A 26,731-nucleotide genomic window follows, 5' to 3' on the forward strand; every position below is an offset into this window, starting at 1 on the left:
CCCATAGACTTCAATGGTGCGTGCTGAATAATAAAAAAAAACTCTTATCGCTGCAAGTGCACTAAATCCGTCATGAATTATGCATATTTTACATTCCAATATTCTTCACATAGAAGAAAATGTTCTATTTATTGTTAAATATATATCCAAAGGGAGCCTCGTTCTCATGCCGTCAGAGACTAAGTAAGTTTTGAAAAGGTTAATACTTGATTTCTATATAAGTATCTATGCATATTATTCTGTATAGTGGTGTCTATTACATGCAGTTAAAGGACCAGTCAACACTGTAGATTTGCATAATCAACAAATGCAAGATAACAAGACAATGCAATAGCCCTTAGTCTGAACTTCAAATGAGTAGTAAAAAAAATTCTGACAATTTTAAAAGTTATGTCTTTTCCACTCCCCCTGTACCATGTGACAGCCATCAGCCAATCACAAATGCATACACGTACCATGTGATATCAATCAGCCATTCACAAATGCATACACGTACCATGTGATATCAATCAGCCATTCACAAATGCATACACACTTATTCTTGCACATGCTCAGTAGGAGCTGGTGATTCAAAAAGTTTAAATATAAAAAGACTGCACATTTTGTTAATGGAAGTAAATTAGAAAGTTGTTTAAAATGGCATGCTCTATCTGAATAATGAAAGTTTAATTTTGATTGAGTGTCCCTTTAAATGAAAATTGGTGTAAACTGTCCCTTTAAGGCATCATATCGAGCAATATAGTCTGTACATTTTTTAAGATTACTGACACTTTAGCGTTAAACAATAATTATTGGATAAAAGTATGTCATGCTATGTAAGGTAAACTCACTAATAATAAAAAAATGGGAAACTGTTCAATCCTTCCACTCATACAAAATTTGGGCAGGTTACTATTTTAAAAGATACCAGCTACTTAAAACACTGCAGGTTGCAGAGGCGATCATGAAATACATCTAGCGAAATGCTGGGATTCAACTATCCCTGCATGTAGACATCAACTCCCAGCTGTGTAATTTGTACATGGGTGGAAGTTTGCGGTCATGTTTGACATTATTTCCCATTGCATCATGCTTATATTCAGTTAAAAAAATTAAATGATGATTTAATGTTCATGGAAACAAAAACATACACAATTTAAATGAAATAATTTCCCCGAAGAGACTATTTGATGAATCATTATGCATTTGTGGGTTGATTCATTAATTATTTGAATGTTTTGCTCTTTGTATTTATTAAAACTTTTTAAAATATTTTTTTGAAAATGTTTAAATCTACATCACTTTAATCATTACCTCTGAGATTAGAAAACAGACAAAATGACATTATGCAAAAATAATAATAAATAAATCTCTAATTCATTATAGCATCCTACTTTTGCATAAATGACCTTAGATAATTAGGTCGTCAATCACAGTCTATCATTTGTTAATTATCTGCATGTGAATGGCTGCCAACAAGCTTTTTTTGATGTTGAGGTGATCAAAGTCAGCCCTATTCATTGTTAGTCGGCAGCATATTTTAATTTCTTCATACTTAAAGGGACATGAAACCCCCAATTTTTCTTTCATGATTCAGATAGAGCATACAATTTTAAACATTCCAATTGACTTCTATTATCTAAGTTGATCATTCTTTTGGTATCTTTTGAAAAGCATACCAAGGTAGGCTCAGGAGATGGGAGCGAGCTGCTGCTTAGTGGCTGCACACATATGCCTCTTGCTATTGGCTTTCCGATATGTTCAGCTAGCTCCCAGTAGTGCATTGTTGCTCCTTCAATAAACCAAGAGAATGAAGCAAAGCTGATAATATCAGTAAATTATAAAGTTTATTTTTTTAATACTAATCATGAATGAAATAAATTGGGTTTCATGCCATTTAAAAACATATTTATGACACCATTTTTACTTATTTTATAAATTTCCACAACCAAAGGACTTTATAAATCCTTAAAAATAGATTTTTCTACCTATTGTTTAGTAAAATTGGTTTTGTACATGGAGTAAACACACTGATATAACCCCAATTATAGACTTGTGCAACACTGAATAATTATTTTCGGACAAATCATTCGGAAAGAATATTCTGAAAAAATTAGCTTTCCAAATATTCATTTGCTGAACTATTCAGTATTTAAAACAAACTGAATACTAAATATTTGTTAACATTTATATTTTTTTTTGTTAAAACTAATGAAAATGTTCTCTACTCCTGTCACCTTTGATACTTACCTGTAGCGCGATGGGGAGCCGTGCTAATCCTCTTCTGCTTCACAGACTCCAGGGCTGCACTAATACTTCTATTAGCGCTGCTCCCCAGCGTGCTACAGGTACATTAGTGCATTTAGTGCAGACGGGGAAGGGGTTCACTAATCTGAACCTTCTTCACGGAGTCCAAAGCCTAATTCTCCTGGACTTTGTAAAGAAGGTCGTTTCAGTGCACCTGCTGAAAATGCTAAAGGAGAATAAATTAAATGAATGCACTAATTTAAAGTACAACAAATAAAGATATTTCTTTCATTAAAGGGACATTAAACACATTGAGATGGTAATATAAAATGATAAATTGTATAAAATAAAACAACTCTGCAATATACTTTCATTATTTATTTTGTCCTCTGTGCCTGCAATTCCATTCTGAAATTGTGAGCTTTTCAGTTCCTGACTAATCTTTTCTTTGAATGCATCATTCTATCTAGCATGTATTTAGTGTTTAATGTCCCTTTAAACTAAACACATTTTTGTTATGATTTGACAATGGTAAGAAACAAATGTACATCCCTACCCCCTTCATATTGGATGACACTAGGAAGCAAAATCACCAAAGAGATACAGATGTTACCTGCTCAATCAGTTACATTTTAAAACATAAAAATAAACACATATAGTGTAGTAAAACGCTAAATCAATAACCCATCAAACACACATGCCCACTTCCCTGTACAAATCTTGAAAAAGACACAGACATATCACTTTGATCAGTCAGCATACAGACAGACCATTCAATCTGTGATTAATGTAGTCTCCATTTTGTTTGAAGTTAATCCTGTGTATTTGTTTTTTGTTTTTGTTTTTTATTATGAAATTAGGAGATTAACAAAGCAAATTATGATTGTGTGTGGTTTTTGGGGGATAAAGATATTAAGCTTCAGGGGTATGAACGGCAGAAGCATTATAGGATTCTGATTACTGAAAAACACTCTTACAACACCGACCAAAATTTAAAAACTGGTCTACTGAAAACAAGAGCAAAGTCTATGTGCTTGAGATCTGCAAGGTTTGAAACTTCTGGGCAGGAATTTAACTATGTGTTTTACACTTTAGTGAAAGGGTTAAACAGGACAAGACAGTTAGTGACTGGGGGGGTTGTGTTACTGCCGCTTTAAATTGCATGACTAGCCATGTCCTGTTTGGGAGTGCATGGCCTTGAGGGGGTCAAGCACATAATTGTCTAAGGTTAGTAAAGCAAAAATGATACTCTGTATTAGAATTTGCCTTTAAAGACACATAAAGCTGCAGTTATTAAACACTCCAATGAATTCAAACATGTCCTTATTGCTCTATTGCTTGTTTATAATACCTTCTGGAGCTGAGCAGACATTGAGACGACTAGGCAATATGTAACCACCAATCACCTGCCATTTGCAGCTCAGAAGCATAGGAAAAAACATAGACTTGGGTAGGCAATATTGCTCTGACCAATAAGAGCATTTTCATGTTGTAGCTTTGTGTCCCTTTAAGATCTGTGACCGTGTGCCTCACTTGCTATAAGAAATAACAATTTCTAACCAGAGCGGAAACAGTAACACATCATACTTCATGCATCATTTATTTTGCCTCTAAATATTTTTTATATTGTTTTTTTTTCTCTATCATGTATTTTAAGGTGCTATAATACATCTTTAGGTACTAAGGAGGAAGCAAAAGCAGTAAAATAAGTGTCAAGGAATTCATTGTCTGTTCTCCACCTGTTGTTATTCTGCTCCCAATCAACCTGCTAGCCAGTCTGGAGCCAGTGGCCATCTGGAATCACTGCTCTGTTTATAAACTTGGCATGAAGCAGCACTCTCAGGCCCTGACCTCCCACACAAATCTGGAAACAATTAGAGCTAGATGATAGGCAGGGAGAGCGAGAGAGAGCGAGGGAGAGAGAGAGAGAGTGAGAGAGAAAAAACTAAACTGAAAGACAGAGTTATAAAGAAAACGAGAAAGACGAGAAGGAAGAAGGAAATTGGACATTTAGCAAAAAAATGGTAGGGAAACTATTGGCTAATAAAGAAAACAATTACATTTGGAGAGAAAAAAAAACAACAGAACACTGATATGTATGTTCTGTATGTATTATTAAATGATGTTTCCTTTTATTGTGAAAAAAGCCTCATTATTTAAAGGTCATGTGGTAACTTACACAGCTGTAATTCATCCTCATAGTCAGTTCACAAAATACCTACGTATTTCTAAATCTTTTTTTTGGCAACACAATGACTCTGATTTTTCATCTCCCCTTCCTACGCCTATGAATAATCTCCCCCAGATCGCTTTCTGCCAAGACTAGTTAGTGTATGTGGGTATGTGAAATTCAGTTTGTACTTTTTTTTTTAACCATACAAGTTTCTTATTATTTCAAACTTTATTTTGATCTTAATTTTTCAGTAATTCTACTATTCTTTACCATTGGCTGCAAATATATATATATATACTGTATATATAAAATTATTATTTTTTCCTTAAAGAAAACAGCTAACTGAAAGAACAGGAAATCTAAATGAGAATATTGTTGTTTTGTCCTTATGATCTGGCATGGGCATTTACTTAATGGATATAATCGTGTTAAAGTACATCTAATAGTGCTAATATAGCCAGCCCTTAAAGGGGATAGAAATTAGCCTTTGTCTGTTAATTAGTTTTATAAGATGAAGATGAAAAAATACAAACAAAACAACATGCAAAAGAAAGTAAAACATCATTGAAATATTAATTCATTATTCATTTTTATTTTTAAGCACAAGAACATACATTTACTGTAATGCCATTCAAAGTTAAAAAAGTAATTTTCACGCACGCATGGGTACCTATGCACACTATGGGCATAATGCATGTAAGCAATTAAGCACTGCGTTGCAAAAGATCCACACACACATTGCATGTTTTAAAAACATTTAAAACCTTTTTTAAACATTTGTATTGTTAGTTGAAAAGCCTCTTAAGTATTGTTTTTCTTTTATTTTACTACTAATCTCTAATTAGGAGCTGATATAAATGAGCTCTGTATCAAGAAATCACTGCGTACAATGTTGCAGAGTTAGTGTCCTGCATCCTGCAGCAGGCACCTCACCCTCTTTCATGGAATGGAAAAAACACACTTTTTTAGAGTAAATTAAAATAAAATTAGCCAATATATAGAATACACATTTGAGCAACCAGAATTGTTGATTCAGTTTATAAAATATTATGATAAGATGCTACTGAACCACACTGCTATAATGCTATAAGTACCAGTGTGATAGCAGTGGATCCCTAACCAATCTGGTTCCCATCAAAGTAAATGTTAACCATAGGTAACATGGCACCCATCAGAAACTATTAACTATTATCTTACAAGAGACCTAGTTCCTCAACACAATGCCCCCTAACATCCAACAAACCCTATATGCACCCTTCAATTTGTAGTATTATTAATCACTAAAATAGCCACCAACTGCAAAGCCCTCATTAACTTTGAAACAACCCTCCCCTTCACATTCAAAAATCAGTAACCTTGCTACACAAGACCCACATTGGTGAATTCAAACACCTAAATTTACTACACTAGGAAATCTACAGCTTGGGAGGGCTTAATTTTGACATCAAACCCAGCCATCTTTTATTTTGGTTGTTTGATAAGTTTAACCAACGATAACTAAGGCTTTTTTTTTTTATCAATTTTGGGTGAATCCCACACAAGACTTACAAACATCAGCAAGAGAATAAATATTAAGATACTGTTTTTTAATTTTAAGGTGTTAGGTGTTGATAAAGTATTTAGCTGTTGGCTGTCAAACTCTAGTTTCCCCTTTATACCATCTGGTGATAAAGTTCAGAGACAACATATTTAGAAACAGACATCTGTCTTGATCCACACTTACACTATTCACGGTTTCCTCAACTAGCTCAATAAATGTTAAAGCTAAGTGCTGGAATTGTGAAATGTGTAAAACATCTTGACACATTGCTTGTAATTCTGTTATGCATACATTTATCTAGCATTTATTTAATGTTTAATGTCTCTTTAACAATATAAGGTATTTACCCACAAGGATCCTTTTCAGAGAATGTGGCTGTCCACTAGAGGCTCCCAGAATATAGTTAGTAGCTGCAGTTTTTCTGCAGGTTTCAGTTACCATAATCTCACCCGATTTTAAATTTTGACATAGTGAAAGGAGAATTCAGACAATATCATATATAACCAATTTAATTGTTTAATTTTTATTTTATTGCTCAATAAATACTTTCAAATGGATAAATGTGCTTTTTTAGCCTTGTGAGAGAGACCAAGCCTGGGAGATAAAGTGTGAGAGAATTGTTAAGCATATGAAAGACGTGAGCCTAGGAAATAGGGAGGGATTGAGGAGATCAGCCTACATCAAAAAGAGATGGGGCCCCATTACATATATAATACCAAAATCGCGTAAAAAAATGCTTTTGCGGGCGACGCCAGTTTTTACGCGATTTTGGTATTACATATACGGCGTAGCATACAAGTTATGCACATATATTTTACCCGTCAGCCGTATTATTTTCTCCCATAGACTAACAGAACAGTCACGCAATTTGGTATCCAATATACAGCGTAAGGACTTACGCACGCAGAATTCAGAAAATCTACTCCATTTCCCCCTTGCCACACATGGCAGGCACAGCAACCCTTGCACTGACTAAAAAAGCAATGTTACTCCCTGGAAGCCTTAACAAACACATACATATAAGCAGCATCTCAAATAGTTAAAGGGACAGTATACTATAAAATGGTATGAGATTGATTTTTTGAAGGTTTATTTGTGTATTTGAAATAGCTCATTTTGTTGTTTGAAGCCACAACCTAATCAAATGGATTGAGCTTGTAGGTATAATTAGATCTCATTACTTTATCACATTGTGTACATATACTTGCTTCTTTACTTTATATTTGTTCTTAAAAAAATCACCACTACTTGGAGAGAACAATGGGAAATCATAATTGTATTACCTTATCTCTTTAGAACTCACTGGGAGTGTAATTTATTCTACTGTTAACACAGCTTGACATTGATGCCAAAATATATAAAGGGACGGTCAAGTCCAAAGAAAACCTTCATGTTTCAAATAGGGCATGTCATTTCAAACAACTTTCCAATTTAATTCTAACACCAATCTTGCTTTGTTCTCTTTGTATTCTTAGTTGAAAGCTAAACCTAGGATGGCTCATATGATAATTTCTAAGACCTTGAAGGCCGCCTCTTTGCAGTTGTGTCAAACCAATTACAAACAACGCAACCTCTCACCTGCAGCCTTAAAAAACCTGATAATGCCCACCCTATCAGTAACATCAGTATTATATATACGCATGTGTCAATTTAAATTGGATGTGAGATATTGATTTACATCTTATAAGTGAATATTACTCTATGTACCCTATTGACATAATTCCACCTTAACTTCCATCTGCCCACCTTTATTGTTACCCTATAAAACACTATCAGCAACACCTGGGGGTCGATCCGATAAAAATCGTCGCCCGCAAAAGCCGGCGACGCCAAGAATTGCGCGGATTTGGTATCCTATATACGGCGTAAGCTAGAAGTTACGCGCGTATATTTCTGCCGTCGCCCGCAGTTTTTTGGGCCATAGGCAGGTATACCAAACCCGCGCAGTTTGGTATCCAATATGCAGCGTAAGGACTTACGTGGCGAAAATGGAGAAAACTTACTCCATTTTCACCTCGCCACAAAAAGCAGCCGTAAGAAGCCTTACGCTGACTATTGGAGCCCCGTAACTCCCTAAACTAGCTGCTAAAATAAACCTAACACCTAACGCATGCGCAATGTCTATCTCCCTGTCAACCGCGATCTTCTAAAATAAACCTAACACCTAACGCATGCGCAATGTCTATCTCCCTGTCAACCGCGATCCCCCCCCCCCCCCCAAATCCCTAATAAAGTTATTACCCCCTAAAACGCCGCTCCCGGACCCCGCCGCCATCTACATAAACTAACCCCCTACTGTGAGCCCCTAAAACCGCCGCCATCTACCTTATCTATCCCGTAATCTGACCCCTTACACCGCCGCCACCTATATAAAAATTATTAACCCCTAATTTAATCTACCTACCCCGCCGCCAGCTATGTTATCTATATTAACCCTAAGTATATTATAGTTAATATAGTTATTACATTATATATATTAACTATATTAACCCTAATTATATTAGGGTTAATATAGTTAATATAGTTACTATAGTATTTATATTAACTATATTAACTCTATCTAACCCTAACACCCCTAACTAAATTTATATTAAATTAATCTAATTAATTTATAAACTAAAATATTCCTATTTAAATCTAAATACTTACCTATAAAATAAACCCTAAGATAGCTACAATATAATTAATAATTACATTATAGCTATGTTAGGGTTAATATTTATTTTACAGGTAAATAGTTAATTATTTTAACTAGGTATAATAGATATTAAATAGTTATTAACTATTTAATATCTACCTAGTTAAAATAATTACCCAATTACCTGTAAAATAAATCCTAACCTAAGTTACAAATACACCTACACTATCAATAAATTTAATAAACTACTAACATCTATCTAAAAATACAATTAAATTAACTAAACTAAATTACAAAAAAAAACAAACACTAAATTACAAAAAATAAAAAAAAGATTACAAGATTTTTAAGCTAATTACACCTATTCTAAGCCCCCTAATAAAATAATAAACCCCCAAAATAACAAAAATTCCCTGCCCTATTCTAAATTAAACAAATTTCAAAGCTCTTTACCTTACCAGCCCTTAAAAGGGCCTTTTGTGGGGCATGCCCCAAAGAATTCAGCTCTTTTGCATTCAACAAATACAATCACCCCCCCCCCCCATTACAACCCACCACCCACATACCCCTATTCTAAACCCACCCAAACCCCCCTTAAAAAATCCTAACACTACCCCCCTGAAGATCTCCCTACCTTGTCTTCACCACACCGGGCCGAACTCCTGATCCGATCCGGGCGATGTCGTCCTCCAAGCGGCAAAGAAGAAATCTTCCTCCGGCGACGTCTTCCTCCAAGCGGCAGCAAAGTCTTCATTCTTCCGGCGGCATCTTCAATCTTCTTTCTTCGCTCCGCCGCCGCGGAGCATCCATCCCGGCCGACTGCTAAACTTGGAATGAGGTACCTTTAAATGACGTCATCCAAGATGGCGTCCGCCGAATTCCGATTGGCTGATAGGATTCTATCAGCCAATCGGAATTAAGTTAAAAAAATCTGATTGGCTGATTGAATCAGCCAATCAGATTCAAGTTCAATCCGATTGGCTGATCCAATCAGCCAATCAGATTGAGCTCGCATTCTATTGGCTGATCGGAACAGCCAATAGAATGCGAGCTCAATCTGATTGGCTGATTGGATCAGCCAATCGGATTGAACTTGAATCTGATTGGCTGATTCAATCAGCCAATCAGATTTTTTTAACTTAATTCCGATTGGCTGATAGAATCCTATCAGCCAATCGGAATTCGGCGGACGCCATCTTGGATGACGTCATTTAAAGGTACCTCATTCCAAGTTTAGCAGTCGGCCGGGATGGATGCTCCGCGGCGGCGGAGCGAAGAAAGAAGATTGAAGATGCCGCCGGAAGAATGAAGACTTTGCTGCCGCTTGGAGGAAGACGTCGCCGGAGGAAGAATTCTTCTTTGCCGCTTGGAGGATGACATCGCCGGAGGAAGATTTCTTCTTTGCCGCTTGGAGGACGACATCACCCGGATCGGATCAGGAGTTCGGCCCGGTGTGGTGAAGACAAGGTAGGGAGATCTTCAGGGGGATAGTGTTAGGATTTTTTAAGGAGGGTTTGGGTGGGTTTAGAATAGGGGTATGTGGGTGGTGGGTTGTAATGGGGGGGGGGGGTGATTGTATTTGTTGAATGCAAAAGAGCTGAATTCTTTGGGGCATGCCCCACAAAAGGCCCTTTTAAGGGCTGGTAAGGTAAAGAGCTTTGAAATTTGTTTAATTTAGAATAGGGCAGGGAATTTTTGTTATTTTGGGGGTTTATTATTTTATTAGGGGGCTTAGAATAGGTGTAATTAGCTTAAAAATCTTGTAATCTTTTTTTTATTTTTTGTAATTTAGTGTTTGTTTTTTTTTGTAATTTAGTTTAGTTAATTTAATTGTATTTTTAGATAGATGTTAGTAGTTTATTAAATTTATTGATAGTGTAGGTGTATTTGTAACTTAGGTTAGGATTTATTTTACAGGTAATTGGGTAATTATTTTAACTAGGTAGATATTAAATAGTTAATAACTATTTAATATCTATTATACCTAGTTAAAATAATTAACTATTTACCTGTAAAATAAATATTAACCCTAACATAGCTATAATGTAATTATTAATTATATTGTAGCTATCTTAGGGTTTATTTTATAGGTAAGTATTTAGATTTAAATAGGAATATTTTAGTTTATAAATTAATTAGATTAATTTAATATAAATTTAGTTAGGGGTGTTAGGGTTAGATAGAGTTAATATAGTTAATATAAATACTATAGTAACTATATTAACTATATTAACCCTAATATAATTAGGGTTAATATAGTTAATATATATAATGTAATACCTATATTAACTATAATATACTTAGGGTTAATATAGATAATATAGCTGGCGGCAGGGTAGGTAGATTAAATTAGGGGTTAATAATTTTAATATAGATGGCGGCGGTGTTAGGGGCTCACTTTAGGGGGTTATAGATATAATATAGCTGGCGGCGGGGTACGGGAGCGGTGGTTTAGGAGTTAATAATTTTATTAGGTTGCGGCGGGGTAAAGGAGCGGCGGTTTAGGGGTTAATAGCATTTTTATTGTTAGGCTAGTGAGGGGGGATAGCGGATAGAGGGTTAGACAGTGCGGGCTATGTTAGGGAGGCGTGTTAGACAGTGCATGCTATGTTAGGGAGGCGTGTTAGACAGTGCGGGTGTTTTAGACTTTAGTCAGGTTTTATAGGCGCCGGCAGATTCTAACGTGGCGCAAGTCACTGGCGACGCCAGAAATTTGTACTTACGCAGATTTCTGGACATCGCTGGTTTGTGAGACTTACGGCACGTTAGCATCTGACGGCGACCTATATGGGATAGCTCGAGTTGCGAGCTGAAACTGCGGGCGACGCCGGTTCCCTCGCTTGCGCCGCAAACTGCGATCGATATCGGATCGCGCCCCTGGTTGTTGCTTGATTATTGAAGTTGTGATCTGGATCGTATCCTTGTACTCTCAGCCTAAACCTAACTTCAAGCCTCTACCTTTTTCATGCTGATATACCTATGTATATTTCTACCTGCACATCTAATCTGAATTCTCAGCTTACTCTCATTCAGTATTCTAATCAACGGATCTGAGCTCCCTTTTGGCCGTAGCTGGAATTCTGACGTCATCCCTCACCGACTCGCGTCTGAGTCATTACCAACTAACAGACACTGCTCAGAGCTTACGCAGCACACGCTTCCCTGCAACATCCAGTAGCGTCTCTGTCACAGAGCCAGACGCCGCTTCGGTAGAACACCCCACGCTACTCCACTGTTCAGTAACCGCAAGTATCTACTAGTTTGCACTCTTAACCTGAACTACTTCTCAAGTAAGTGCTATTATTAAACTGTGCATTTTGTCACTCAAGCCTGAATCACATTTGCCGTATGTAACAGAACTTCCATATTATTTCATTGACCTCAGTCTTATCCATATTAATCTCTAGAGTGTTCTCGTGTCTGATTCACAAATCTGTACCTCAATTAACCCTAAAGTATCAAGCTATAACTTGTGGGGTAACCTAATTTAAATAGCTACTAATATAAATCAGCTAATACCTTATGCATCACTCATTTAAAGCTATATGAGCTGAATATAAGGAATCAGCTACAAACCTAATATTTAAACTGTCAAAAATTTAGTTCATGATACCTATATACACAACTATGTGGATGTGAGTTATAGTACAAGAATATGTCATAAACATCATAATATTACCTGTTTTTATTGCCATTTCTACACAGGTCATATTATATGTTTGAACAATATTAGTGTAATAAAACACACCTCACATGGATGTGTATGACAATTACATGGTAAATAACAGAGGACAAGGTTTATGGTGAACTATAATAATATTTATTTATTTTTTGGCTTCTTGGATTAGGAAGCTGAGGTGTCTGTAGTGGATTTACTGGTTTTAGAAGATTCTGGTGTTTCTGCTGGTGTGCTGGCCACATATGATAGACTGGAGGCAGTGTCCTGCTGGTGTGTAAAGTGCTCAACCAACACACCCATGAGTTGATTTTGTTCTCTCCATCTGTTGTCCATCTGCATCTGCATATCAGACAGAATTTGCATCATCTTTGACTGGTTCTGAACACTTGCACTTAACGATGCTGCCATGTCCCTCTGCAGCTCTACGCTATGTTGTTGTATCCTCTCTGTACACCTGATGAACCTCTCTTGGCTTCTTTGTATGCTCTCAGCGCTTGTTATGAGCCTTCTCTGGAGTGCAATGTATTCCTCACCCAGGGGAGAATACAATGCATCCACAGGCTCTTGAGCAACAGGGCTTCCATTTGCTTGTGAGGCAGGTTCAGCTGCATCTGCTGGTGCTTGTGGGGCAGGGTCACCTGCATCTGCTGGTGCTTGTGGGGCAGGGTCACCTGCATCTGCTGGTGCTTGTGGGGCAGGGTCACCTGCATCTGATGGTGCTTGTGCGGCAGCTGTAGTTTGATATGCTGGTGCTTGAGGTGCAGCTGTAGTTTCTACTATATTTCCATCTGCAGATGGTGGAGCTCATCCAATGAATGAGGATGGTGGAGCTCGACCCAAGAATGAGGATGGTGGAGCTCGCCCCATGGATGAGGATGGTGGAGCTCTCATGGTTGATTAATAGTCCCACTGATGACCAGTGTGTGACCACTCAGCCTCTCCAATTGGCACTTCTTGTTATATAGTCTGTGGGTAATATCCATGACTGACATGAGATTTTGTTGTTGGGGGGGGGTAAATATATGGACCCTTTGTGACTGTCTTGGCTCCCCCTCAAAGCCAAAGGAAGGATATTCCTCTGGCCAGGAATCTTGCCAGGGGTCATATGGCAATGGCAGTGTCACTCCCGGGTCCTCAACTGAAGCCATCCAACCATGCTTATGCCTGGGAGCATACTGTTCTTGCAGATGTCTGAAGACTGGCAGTGATGGTGGTGGCATTGATTATTATTATTATCAGTTATTTGTAGAGCGCCAACAGATTCCGCAGCGCTATAAACAAAGGGGGAATACAACAAAACAAATATAGGGATCAAATTGGTAGAGGGCCCTGCCAAGAGTTGCACTGTTGTAGTAAGCCCTTAAGAAGGTGATCTACAAACAGCTGGACTCTTAGGCTTACATGCTAATGGAGTTCAGGGGATAGCAATGGAGGAGTAGAACTGGTATAAAGTAAGGTTAGCATAGGTTGTAAGCATCCCTGAACAGTAGAGTCTTTAGGGAGTGCTTGAAGCTTTCAAAACTAGGGTAGAGTCTTGTGGACTGAGGCAGAGAGTTCCACAAGATGGGCGTCAGTCATGAGAAGTACTGTAAATGGGAGTGCGATGAGGTAACCAGAGAGGAGGCGAGTAGGAGGTCATGAGCAGAGTGAAGGGGACGGGAGGAAGAGTATCTGGAGACAAGGTCTGAGATATTGGTGGGAGCAGTGCAGTTGAGGGCTTTGTATGTCAAAGTGAGAATTTTGTGTTTGATCCTAGAGGCAAGAGGAAGCCAGTGAAGGGATTGGCAGAGAAGTGCAGTAGATGAAGAGCGACATGTGGCATTTATTATGGATTGTAAAGGAGCTAGGCGGCAGGTGGGGAGACCAGAGAGGACAGAGTTGCAGTAATTGAGGTGGGAAAGAATGAGAGAGTGGATTAAAATCTCAGTTGTGTCTTGTGTAAGGAAGTGTCAAAATTTCGAGATGTTTTTAAGGTGGAAGCGGCAGGCTTTAGCCAAGGACTGAATGTGAGGAGTGAAAGAAAGATCTGAGTCAAATGTGACCCCAAGGGGGGAAAATGAGGAGCTCAGTTTTGGAGAGATTTAGCTTGAGGTAGTGAGAGGACATCCAGGAAGAGATGTGAGAAAGACAGTTAGTGACACGAGTTAGCAAGGAAGGAGATAGGTCTGGTGCAGAGAAGTAGATTTGGGTGTCATCGGCATACAAATGATATTGGAAACTGTAGGACTTTATTATCGAAGCTAGTGTAGATTGAAATGGAAGGGGACCGAGGACAGAGCCTTGCGGTACCCTGAAAGAAAGTGGTGATGGGGCAGAGGAGGTAAAGTTTGACAGGTAGGAAGAGAGCCACCAAAGGGCTGTGTCACAGATGCCGAAGAATTGGAGGGTTTGGAGCAAGAGAGGGTGGTCAACAGTGTCAAAGGCTACGGACAGATCAAGGAGGATGAGCAGAGAGAAGTGGCCTTTTGATTTTGCTGTAAGTAGGTCGTTGGTAACCTTAACAATAGCTGTCTCTGTGGAGTGATGGGGATGAAATAGGGAAATAGGGTGGTAGTTGGATGGAGAGGTAGGATCAAGGGAAGGTTTTTTGAGGATAGGTGTGACCAGTGCATGTTTCAGCGATGAAGGAAATATACCGGTGCAGAGGGAGAGGTTGAAAATCTGTGTAAGTATAGGGGTAAGGGTAGCAGAGAGTGAGGGGAGTAGCTGTGAGGGGATAGGGTCAAGGGGACAGGTAGTGAGGTAATAGCGCTATATAAGTGCCGAAACTTCTTCCTCAGTAACAGGGGAGAATGAGCTAAGTTTAAGGTTTTGTGGGTTGTGGTTGAGTGAGAGCATTTGAGGGGTGAGAGAATGGAATTATGTTGAGAGCTGATTTCATTTCTGATGGAGTCAATTTTGTTATTGAAGTGGCTTGGCAAATTGATGTTTGTATCCTCGTGACAGGAGGTTCTGTGGAGTAGTCAAAGGATGAGAGGGATTATTACAGTCAGATATATGTCCATGTGGGCATACAATGTACATTGATACATGCTAGGGCCTATACTGATTCTCATGTCAAATTCTATGACATGCATGTGCACATTGTGAGTTGTTCTCTGATTGATTTGAATATGAGCAGTATACAGGAATGTGTTTCATACAATAGTTATGTGTACATGTCAATGATGACATAATGTGTTCTTTCAGTGACACTATGGTCACACAATTTACTTTAGCTTGATCTAGGCATAGAACCTGCTTTATTGAGTAATGTGATGGCTATAGTGTCCATTTAATGAAAACTCTACATGTGGCTTGTGGCCTGTGTTACTCTGAGACATGTTAGTATTGCACTATTCCACCTCATATCATGAATTGCATTGTGTTAAGTAGCAATAATGTCAAGTATAATTGTAGATGTTTTTATTAGTATGCCAAATATCATGCTCCTCATCGTGTACATGAATGTGGGATATTAAAGGATGTTATATCTCAAAAACATATAATACTGGTGTGTGTGATGTTACTCACCAGCATCATGTGCTGTGGTTGCAGCCCCTGAGTCACAAGCCCCTGGAAGTCCACGGACTGCTGTGATACTCAGGGACCTGTGTATCATCTCCTGCCAGGTGTTATACTCAATATCCAGGGTGTAACCACCGCCTGCTCCCTTCTGTTGGATAGCTTCCTGCAGCATCTTTTCTTTGACCCACCTCTTGCAGTCATTCCACTGCTTTTTCAGGCCTTCAACAGTCCTCCTCTGCGGGGCCACACTGTTGACGGCATCCTCTACCGCCATCCTCTCCTTTTGGCACTGCCTTTGCCCTTCTCCTGCCCGAAGAGGGCACTGTAATTGTCCATGATGGCCTGGACAAGGGCAACATTTTCCGCAAATGAGAAGTTGGGACATCTCAGCCTCTCATCCTCCATGGCCACTTGGCTTACTCCCTGTTATGTCCCTGGCAGTGTGAGTTCCTCCCTATCCTCTCCCTCCTACCCCCTCCTGTCCCCATGTGCACCCTCTGTCCCTCTCCTAGATGTGCCTGCTCTCTGGGGCTCTCAGGCATCTCCCCTCCCATCATCCCTTCTGGTTCTCCCTCTCCCCACTCTGCTTACTCCCTGACGGGGGACCCATTGCTCCTCCTGTCCTCTCCAATACTCCTTTCCCTGCCACTCCTCTCCCTGCCACTCCTCTTCCCTCCTTCCCACCTTCCCTCCACCCCTCCTCCCTACCTCTCCCTGCCATCCTCACACTAAATCACACTACACACACTCATACTCACTCCCAGTTCAATCACACGCAATCACAACAGAACACTCAGCCTATCACACTGTTAAAATAAAATAAAATATGTGAGGCATTAAAAAAAAAGTGTGGTGTATTTGTATATGTATGCATGCAATGTGTGCAATATGTAAGAATATGTATAAGTGTACAAGCTTACTCAATCCACCAATGTGACCTAACTAGCTCTTCTGTTTGTGCCTCTCTCTCTCTACTCTCACTAATCCTCCACTCCAGTGTAGTGTGTTGTAGCTCAACAAATAATCCAAACACACTGAAGAAAATGGCGGCTGTACATGGGTTTATATATGAATTTGAATAGTGTAATTAAGTGTCACATTTTTATTTAAATTCTGGTTTCGTTTTACGCGTGTTAACCTAATTTGCATAAAACTACTCTTTATTGACACTTTCCGTGGACATAATACTGGCGTAAGTTACTTGCGACGACTAAAATGTGTATTTGCACACATATCAGAAGATTGCCAGTTAGTCCTACTTACGCCAGTATAGCATCTAACAGCGCAGTATATGTAATACCCTGATGTGCGAGGTGAAATTACGGGCGGCACATGTTTCAACGCTTGCGACGAAGCATGCACCGTATATGTAATCTCGCCCATGAACTTCAGGAAAGATACAATGACCTCTTCAACTGGCTAGACAATATCTTAGATCTTCCACCATCAGAATATTCTATCAACATATTCTTTTGTCAGATGTTGGCAGCTTTGAAAATTGTAGGTAAGTTTCTCTGTCTTATAAGACATCATGAGAAATAACTTAGATTCACTCTAACAGGTAAACAGGATAATTTCTGTGTTGACATGGTTGCTATTGTATTGTATTGGGCTGTATCTTGACTGCAATGAGATTTAGTTGATATAATGTAATCTCCTATTTAACTAATACCATTGTTCTAGAGCAGCAATGCACAACTGGGACCAATCTGGTGACTTGTGGCTGCACACATTTGTCTCTTGTCATTGGCTCACTAAATGTGTTCAACTATCTCCTAGGAGTGCTTTGCTGTTTTGGAGCTATGTGCTTATTCCCTTTGCAGTGCTTACAATAGTGACAATATAGTCATTGCGCAATCATGCCCAGAATGCCCATCATACCAATATACAAATTGCTTTCAGATAGTTAAGCAGTAATGAGGATGGAATCAGATTGCAATAAGATCCTTCTGAATTCCCAATTTTGCAATCTTGTTTTAAAGACGTCTGTAAAAATCAAGACAGTGCAAGTGTGTCAAACATTAATAGAAAGTAATTGCTACATGCCATTTGCTACAGATGTTGGGGATCTAATGTCACTTAACCCGTAAAGCCCCTTAGTTGCACAGGATATCAAGTACTCAACACATTACACATTTACATATGCAAATCAATTTTTGCATATGTAAATGTGTGCCTTGGCCATTGCAGAAGAACTATAAAATAGCTATGAATAGAGCTTTAATTAATACCATGTACGCAACTACACCTCTAAAATGTCACCCATGGCCATTTCAGAGTGTTTTGCACATGTGCAATACAATAGAATAATTTAAACTAGTCTTGGAATACTTGCAAAAGATGTCCAAAAGGCCATTCTGGTCTCTAAAAGATGTTTTAAAGTCTCTTGAAAATTGATTGTGACCGCTGAGAACTTTTTGGCCCCATAGTAAAAATAGGGCTTTTATTAAATTGAAATGAAAACTAGAATTTCATGATTCACATAGAGCATACAATTTTAAACAACTTTCCAATTTACTTGTAATTTGCTTAATTCTTTTGGTATCCTTTGATGAAAAGGATACCTAGGTAGGCTCAGGATCTGGGAGATTGGTGGATGCATATATACTGTATGCTTCTTGTATACAAACAGATCACTGTGCTGTATAAAGGTAACTACTACTAATAGTAAGTTTTCCTCAAACTTTCCAAAAGGCAAATTCTACAACACAACATTGACCACAAATGGTCAAAACAGCAGTGGCACTGTTATTAACAGCTTAATGTGTGTAATATCTGTCTTAAATTCCTTTCACAATTTATTAATCAACACTTAAAAATGAGCATAAAAGACATAATACATTGATACAAACATCAATTTGAACATTTTATAGTTTCCATAAAAAGCGTCCATAGATATAAAGTCCATTAAAATATCCTTCCTTATGGTATATGCACAATCCACAAAATTTCAACAAATGATATATGGGCACTCTTCCTGCAATTTAGTACCGAAAAGAGCATTTTCACCATAATCTAATAGCCCTATCAAAATAAAAAAAAAACACCTAGCCTAGAATAAACTACCAATGGCCCTTAAAAGGGCCTTTTGTGGGGCATTGCCCCAAAGATATCAGCTCTTTTACCTGGAAAAAAAAATACAAACACCCCCCCAACAGTAAAACCCACCACCCAACCAACCCCCCCAAATATAAAAACTATCTAAAATAACCTATGCTAACCATTGCTCTGAAAATGGCATTTAGCTCTTTTACTGCCCAAACCCTAAACTAAAAAAAAAACACCCAAAAAATCCTTAAAAAAAACCTAACACTAACCGCTGACGATCCACTTACAGTTGTTGAAGTCCCGCTTGAAAGATCCATCCAGCTGGCAATGTGCTCATTCATGCGGCAAGAAGTCTTCATCCAGACGGCCTCTTATATCTTCATCCAGCTGGCAAAGTCCTCATCCATGCAGCATGAAGTCTTCATCAAGATGGCCTCTTTGATCTTCATCCAGCCGGCCTCTTATATCTTGATCCAGCCGGTGAAGTCCTCATCCATGTGACAAGAAGTCTTTATCCAGGCGGCCTCTTCAATCTTCATCCAGCCGGCACGAAGCGGGTCCATCCTGAAGACATCCGGCACAGAGCATCCTCTTCATATGGTCTCCACCATACACTGAATCTTCAATGCAAGGGGCGCGATTCAAGATGGCGTCCCTTGCATTCCTATTGGCTGAAAATTTTGAATCAGCCAATAGGAATTAAGGCTGCTAAAATCCTTTTGGCTATTCAAATCAGCCAATAGGATTTAAGCAGCTCTCATTCTATTGGTTGTCGGCATTTATCATTGCACCAGCAGTCCTTGTGAACTGCTGGTGCAATGCCGCCCCCTGCAGATTTGCGGCCAATCTAGCAGGTGGTGTCAATCAACCCGATCGTATTCGATCGTATTCGATTGGGTTGTTTTCTGTCCACGGACTCAGAGCAGGCGGACAAGTTATGGAGCAGTGGTCTTTAGACGGGGGCATCAAGCTCCATAAGCTTGATAAATATGCCCCTAGGTCTTTAAGCACTCACACTATAATATACTACTCACTTTAGATTCATATATTTTTTACTATCTATATAAGAGTACTAACTTTTTGGATACTTAAATACCACATTGCACTTTATTTTTATGCTTTCTTCACATTTTCACTTTCAGGTTTAGTTTTTTTCACTAATTTATAAGGGCTGTGTTCAGTGAGAGATATATATCTCAGGGCAAATGCAACTCATCAAGTATGCCTCCTAAACAGAGGGGAGATAAAAAAAAAAGGCAACAAACAAGCAGATACAGTATCTCACAAAAGTGAGTACACCCCTCACATTTTTTGTAAATATTTTATTAAATACTTTCATGTGACAACACTGAAGAAATTACACTTTGCTACAATGTAAAGTAGTGAGTGCACAGCCTGTTTAACAGTGTAAACGTACTGTCCCCTCAAAATAACTCAACACACAGACATTAATGTCTAAACCGTTGGCAACAAAAGTGAGTACACCACTAAGTGGAAATGTCCAAATTGGGCCCAATTAGCCATTTTCCCTCTCCGTTGTCATGTGACTCGTTAGTGTTACAAGGTCTCAGGTGCGAATGGGGAGCAGGTGTGTTAAATTTGGTGTTATCACTCTCACACTCTCTCATACTGGTCACTGGAAGTTCAACATGGCACCTCATGGCAAAGAACTCTCTGAGGATCTAAAAAAAAAAGAATTGTTGCTCCACATAAAGATGGCCTAGGCTATCAGAAGATTGCCAAGACTGCATCATGGTGGGCAAGACCATACAGCGGTTTCACAGGACAGGTTCCACTCAGAAAAGGCCTCCCCATGGTCGATTAAAGAAGTGCTCAGCGTCATATCCAGAGGTTGTCCTTGGGAAATAGACTGCATTAGAGTGCTGCCAGCATTGCTGCAGAGGCTGAAGGGGTGGGGGGTCAGCCTGTCAGTGTTTAGACCATACGCCACACACTGCATCAAATTGGTCTGCATCTGTTGTCCCAGAAGGAAGCCTCTTCTAAAGATGATGCACAAGAAAGCCAGCAAACAATTTGCTGAAGACAAGCAGACTAAGGACATGGATTACTGGAACCATGTCCTATGGTCCGAAGAGATCAAGATAAACTTATTTGGTTCAGATGATGTCAAGCGTATGTGGCGGCAACCAGGTGAGGAGTACAAAGACAAGTGTGTCTTGCCTACAGTCAAGCATGGTGGTGGGAGTGTCATGGTCTGGGCCTGCATGAGTGCTGCCGGCACTGGGGAGCTACAGTTCATTGAGGGAACCATGAATGCCAACATGTACTGTGACATACTGAATCAGAGCATGGTCCCCCCCCTTCGGAGACTGGGCTGCAGGGCAGTATTCCAACATGATAACGAGCCCAAACACACCTCCAAGACGACCACTGCCTTGCTAAAGAAGCTGAGGGTAAAGGCGATTGACTGGCCAAGCATGTTTCCAGACCTAAATCCTATTGAGCATCTGTGAGGCATCCTCAAATGGAATGTGGGGGAGCGCAAGGTCTCTAACATCCACCAGCTCCGTGATGTCATCATGGAGTAGTGGAAGAGGACTCCGGTAGCAAGCTGTGAAGCTCTGGTGAACACCGTGCCCAAGAGGGTTAAGGCAGTGCTGGAAAATAATGGTGGCCACACAAAATAATAACACTTTGGGCCCAATTTAGACATTTCCACTTAGGGGTGTACTCACTTTTGTTGCCAACGGTTTAGACATTAATGACTGTGTGTTGAGTTATTTTGAGGGGACAGCAAATTTACAGTGTTATACAGGCTGTACATTGACTACTTTACATTGTAGCAAAGTGTCATTTCTTCAGTGTTGTCATATGAAAAGATATAACAAAATATTTAAAAAAATGTGAGGGGTGTACTCACTTTTGTGAGATACTGTACATGCCCAGACACCTCACAGGATAGAGGGACCCTAAATGTATCTAATTATGATATGATGGAATTAGTGTCAGAAATAGCAAAAATGATTACACCTCAGTTTGACCTTGTCAAACAAGAAATTAACAAGAAATTAATAGGTTAACAAATGAAGTGAGACAATATGCATCATGGTTAGATGAGGCTCAGGCTCTGAATTGGAAGACAGTCTTAACTTGCAAGATACCACTATAACATCTCACTCTAATTTAATATCCACACTTCAAGCCAGAGTAGAGGATCTGGAGGACCGATCCAGACGTAATAACCTTAGAGTTATCGGCCTCCCAGAAATACCTGACTATCAGGATCTTATGCATTTTGCTTCCTCTAGCCTCCCCCAACTCCTAAAAATTCAACAAATTTCTCAACCATTCCAGATTGAAAGGTGCACAGAATAGGCCCAGTTCGATCCAACCTGGATGGTAAGAGTAAACCAAGACCCATTATTATTAAGTTTCTAAATTTTCAAGACAAGGTACTATATCTCAGACACTACAGAAAATGTGACCTGTTCCTAATTGATCAACATAATATTATGTTGTTTCAGGATTTCTCAAATGAAACATTATCCAAAAGGAGAGAAATGTCCCCTCTTCTCCTCAAACTCATGAAAACTAATTTCAATATAAGACTTACATACCCAGATAAGGTTATTGTTCTAAGGGATGGGAATAGCACAATTTTTTTAAAAAATCTTTTTTATTAAAGAAGCACAGCTACAGGTAGACACATGCATACACGTAAAATATAAAGCCACCAAAATGTTATAATCAAGATTCTGTGTTAATAATCAAGTGTTATGTGTTAGGTATCCATATTTTAGCAGAAGTATGACATATAAAGAATCGGTATAGCAGAAGTCATTCATGAGTATGCATTGTCTGAGTTTAGGTCGTTATCACTATACAAAAGAAGTATATACATTGAGAGATACACAAAGGCCTATTCAGCTATCATCATGTGCTGAACCTATGCCTCTAAATTTTTATAATATCAACAAAGGAAGAACAAAACTAAACAAAACAAAACCTCAAAACTATTATGGGACAGGCAGTATACTGTATATGTGAGCTCATCTCAGGGTCCAGTACTATTTAGGAGGAGTGTGATATCACATAAAAGATAATATTAGTACAGTCTAACTATTAGTGTTATAGGAACTATATGGTGGCTCATCTCAAGTCTAATATTATTTAGGAAGGATGTTTTATCATATAAAAGAGAACATTGATATAATCTGACTATTATTGCTGTAGGTAATATATAAGAGCTCATCTCAGGTCTAGTATTGTTTAGCAAGAGTGTAATATCGCATAGCAGAAAACATTAATATAGCCTGGCTACTAATGTTGTTGGTAATATATATGAGCTTATCTCTGGTCTAGTACTACTTAGCTGAAGTGTGATATCCCACGTAAGAAAAAATTGATGTAGTCTAACTACCAGTGGTATGGGGAATACATATGAGCTACACTCAGGTCTAGTACTAGTTAGCAGGAGTACAACATAACATAAAAGAAAACATCAGTGATTATTTAGCAGGGGTGTGATAACACATAGATTAAAACATTTATACAGACTAACTACTAGTGTTATAGGTAATATGTGATCTTATCTCAAGTCCAGCACTATTTATCAGGCATGTGACATCACATAAAGGAAAACATTAATACATTCAGACCACTCGTGTTATGTGTAATATAGGGGAGCTAATCTCAGAAGTAGTACTATATAAGAAATCTTTATACTGCCTAACTATTAATGTTATAGGTAGTATATGGGGTCGCACTTCGGGTCTGGTATTGTTTATACGGGGTGTATTATCAAATAAAAGAAAACGTTAGTGCAGTCTACCAAGCATGAAATTATTTATAGAAACCCCCTTGATTGAGGCAAGTTCATTGTTTTTCCAAAGAACAATACAAAGCATAAAGTAAACATAAACATAAAAGAGAAAGTACTAGAAGCTCTGTTAAATGATATAGTATTATTATATAAAGGTAACTAGATAGGACGTCTCAGATTTAAAAAGCCGATATATGTAATGGTAGACTACTCTAGTAGCTACTCATAACTGCTATCAAAATTGTTATCAAGGTATGCTAAGGTAGAAAAGTAAATAGTCAGGCTTTTCTAATTCCCTTAGAAAACAATGGAACACCAGCGAGTCAAACACGTAGCGCTTAAGTAAAAAAGACAAATTTTATTAGTACAAAAAAATGTGCTTATAATCCATACGTCAATCTCAGCTCATTCCCATAGCTGTCCTACGCGTTTCGGCCCCCTGGCCTTATTCATAGACATAGAATTATGTTGAAAATGCCCACCTTAAATACATAATAGCCAAAATGGCTTTTAGGAATTGCTGTGATCTCATTTGCTTAGACGTTAATTGCTCAATTTGGAACCACTTGTGGAATTTTAACCATTGAATTACCAGCTTTGAGTGTTATCAATAAAAATTGTAAATTTGCATGTAAAGCATTATTAAACCTTTAAGTTGCTTTCCCACAACAACTTATAGTTATATGCATGTATTAATTATATCCTCACATTACATAAATAATGTTGGTATAAGCATGAAAAAGATAAGGTTGCTCTAAGATGCTAATTTTCTTTCTAATATATAATATAATACACTCGGTCATAGACAATGAACTACATAATATATTCATTTAAAAGGGACCTCTTAACTCTATATGTATATTGCTCTCATTTATTTGAAAGATGATAAGCTACTCTACAGTGTATTAGTATAAGCTAGCTGTTGATATCAGTTTATGCTCAAATCTTAAGGGTGTGGGTTACTGACAACCTATTTTTTCTGATAACTTACTATATAGGGTTAGACCTTAACAAACTCATGATGTGTATTGCCTAAGAATATCCACATTTGCTCAAGCGCATAATTAAATGGCTCTATAACCAAATATTATTAAACATTGTTTTCTATTTGGATTATTGGATTTATACGATGAATCCTAGTGGTTTAAACGCACTCCATAGAGTTAAGTTCAAAGACATACTTAAAAAATTGTCTCATATAATAGCTTAATGCAACGAGTATAGAGCCCTATTTTAATATTTGAATTCTGAAGATTATCTGTTATGGAGATTGGATTTAATTTCTTTTCCAGAAATGAATAATATCCCCCTCAATATTTAAGCCTAATGGTCTTCTGATTTGCAGCTGAAAGATCCAAAAAGCTTCTCTATACAGAAGCCGACTGTTTCTATCACCTCCTCTTAGGTTTGGTCTCACTATCTCTATGAATTGCCAACTAAAAGAGGTAACATTCTGGTTATGAAAATTGATGAAATGTCGTGACAGGTCTGAACATTCAATCTTGTTTTTGATGTCATTCAAATGTTCCCTCACTCTTGTTCTGGCCTCTCTCGTAGTGCAACCTGTATATTGTAGCCTACAATTTACACACTCAATAAGGTAAATTACATAGGTACTACGACAGGTGCTGCAGCATTCATGATTATATACCTTATTAGTAGCACGTGACTGAAATGTTGGACCAGTTCGTACGTAGGAACAAGCAATGCAATTAACATAGTTACATTTATAGTGGCCTTTCACTTTAAGCCAACTACTCATCTGGGTACCAGTTTTTTCAATTGACTCGGAGACAGCATGTTCCCTAAAGTACAGCCTCTCCTAGATACATAGTTACATCCTCCCTCAATATAATCCTTTAGGCTATCCTCAGCCGAAACTATCGGCAAATGTTTCTTAATGATGCCACTTTTGTCATTGTATTGGGGACTGAAGGTGGTAGAAAAGGTCGGTCTTGTGTGATCAAATCTCATTGAGCTATTGGTAGTTATGTCACTTATCAAAGCTGCCCTATCCATACGAGATACTTCTAAGAGTGCTCGGTTTATGGTCTTAGGCCAATATCCTCTCTGTAACAGAGGCTGTTTGAATTTGTTACTCTCTACCTGGAAATCATCATTGTCTAAGCAGTTTCTTTTAATTCGCATAAACTGCCCTTTTTCCACCCTAAAGCCAGTGTGTCTTGGGTGGCTGCTTTTGGCATGAAGTATTGTATTAGACATAATGGGTTTCCTGTAGAGAGTGGTTCTAATGCTGTTGGTTTCTGTGACACCCTCCAAAACTATATCTAGGTAGGGGATCTTGTTTTTTTCAAACTGATGAGTGAACTGCAAACCCACTTCGTTAATATTCAAAGCGTCAACGTATTGAACAGCCTCATCCTCTGTACTCTGCCGTATGAAGAGGAGGTCATCAATAAAACGTTTGTATAGTTTAATCTTGTCCTTAAAGGGGCTCCGATCTCCAAAGACGTGGGACCGCTCCCACCATCCCATGTAGATGTTGGCGTAAGATGGTGCAAATTTAGCACCCATCGCGGTCCCATGCCTTTGGAGATAGAAGTCACCCCCAAAACAAAAATAATTGTGGGTTAAAAGAAAATCCAATGTCCTACATATGAACATCCTTAAGGGATGATCATAATTACTGAAATCTTCCAAGGTTTCTGCTACTGCATCAAGGCCTAATTTGTGTGGGATGGCCGAATATAGGCCAACCACATCTATTGTTAGCCAGGAGGATGTAGTGTCCCATTATATCTTATCTAAGTTAGACACCAGATGTTTGGTGTCACGTAAATAAGAGGGGAACTGAAATACCATGGGTTGTAGTAAAGATTCCACCCAACTGGAGAGGTGTTCAAAGAGGGAACCAATGCCAGACACTATAGGTCTACCCTTCACCTCCTCCTCCTCTTAGATTTATAAAGTGATGGCAGACTAATCCAATAGCTACTCCTATATTCTATCAAAAATTGTTATTAAGGTAGGTTAAAGTGAATAAGTAGATAGTCAGGTTTTTCTAGATCACTGTATCAGCCAATATACTCTTTGCTAAGTTTATAGGCTAGCTTTTACTGTACAGCAATACAGCAAGAGTTGGGTCTGATGCATACATTACAGACATAGCCTGAACC

The sequence above is a fragment of the Bombina bombina genome, chromosome 5, assembly GCF_027579735.1.
Source record: "Bombina bombina isolate aBomBom1 chromosome 5, aBomBom1.pri, whole genome shotgun sequence".
NCBI lineage: Eukaryota > Metazoa > Chordata > Amphibia > Anura > Bombinatoridae > Bombina > Bombina bombina.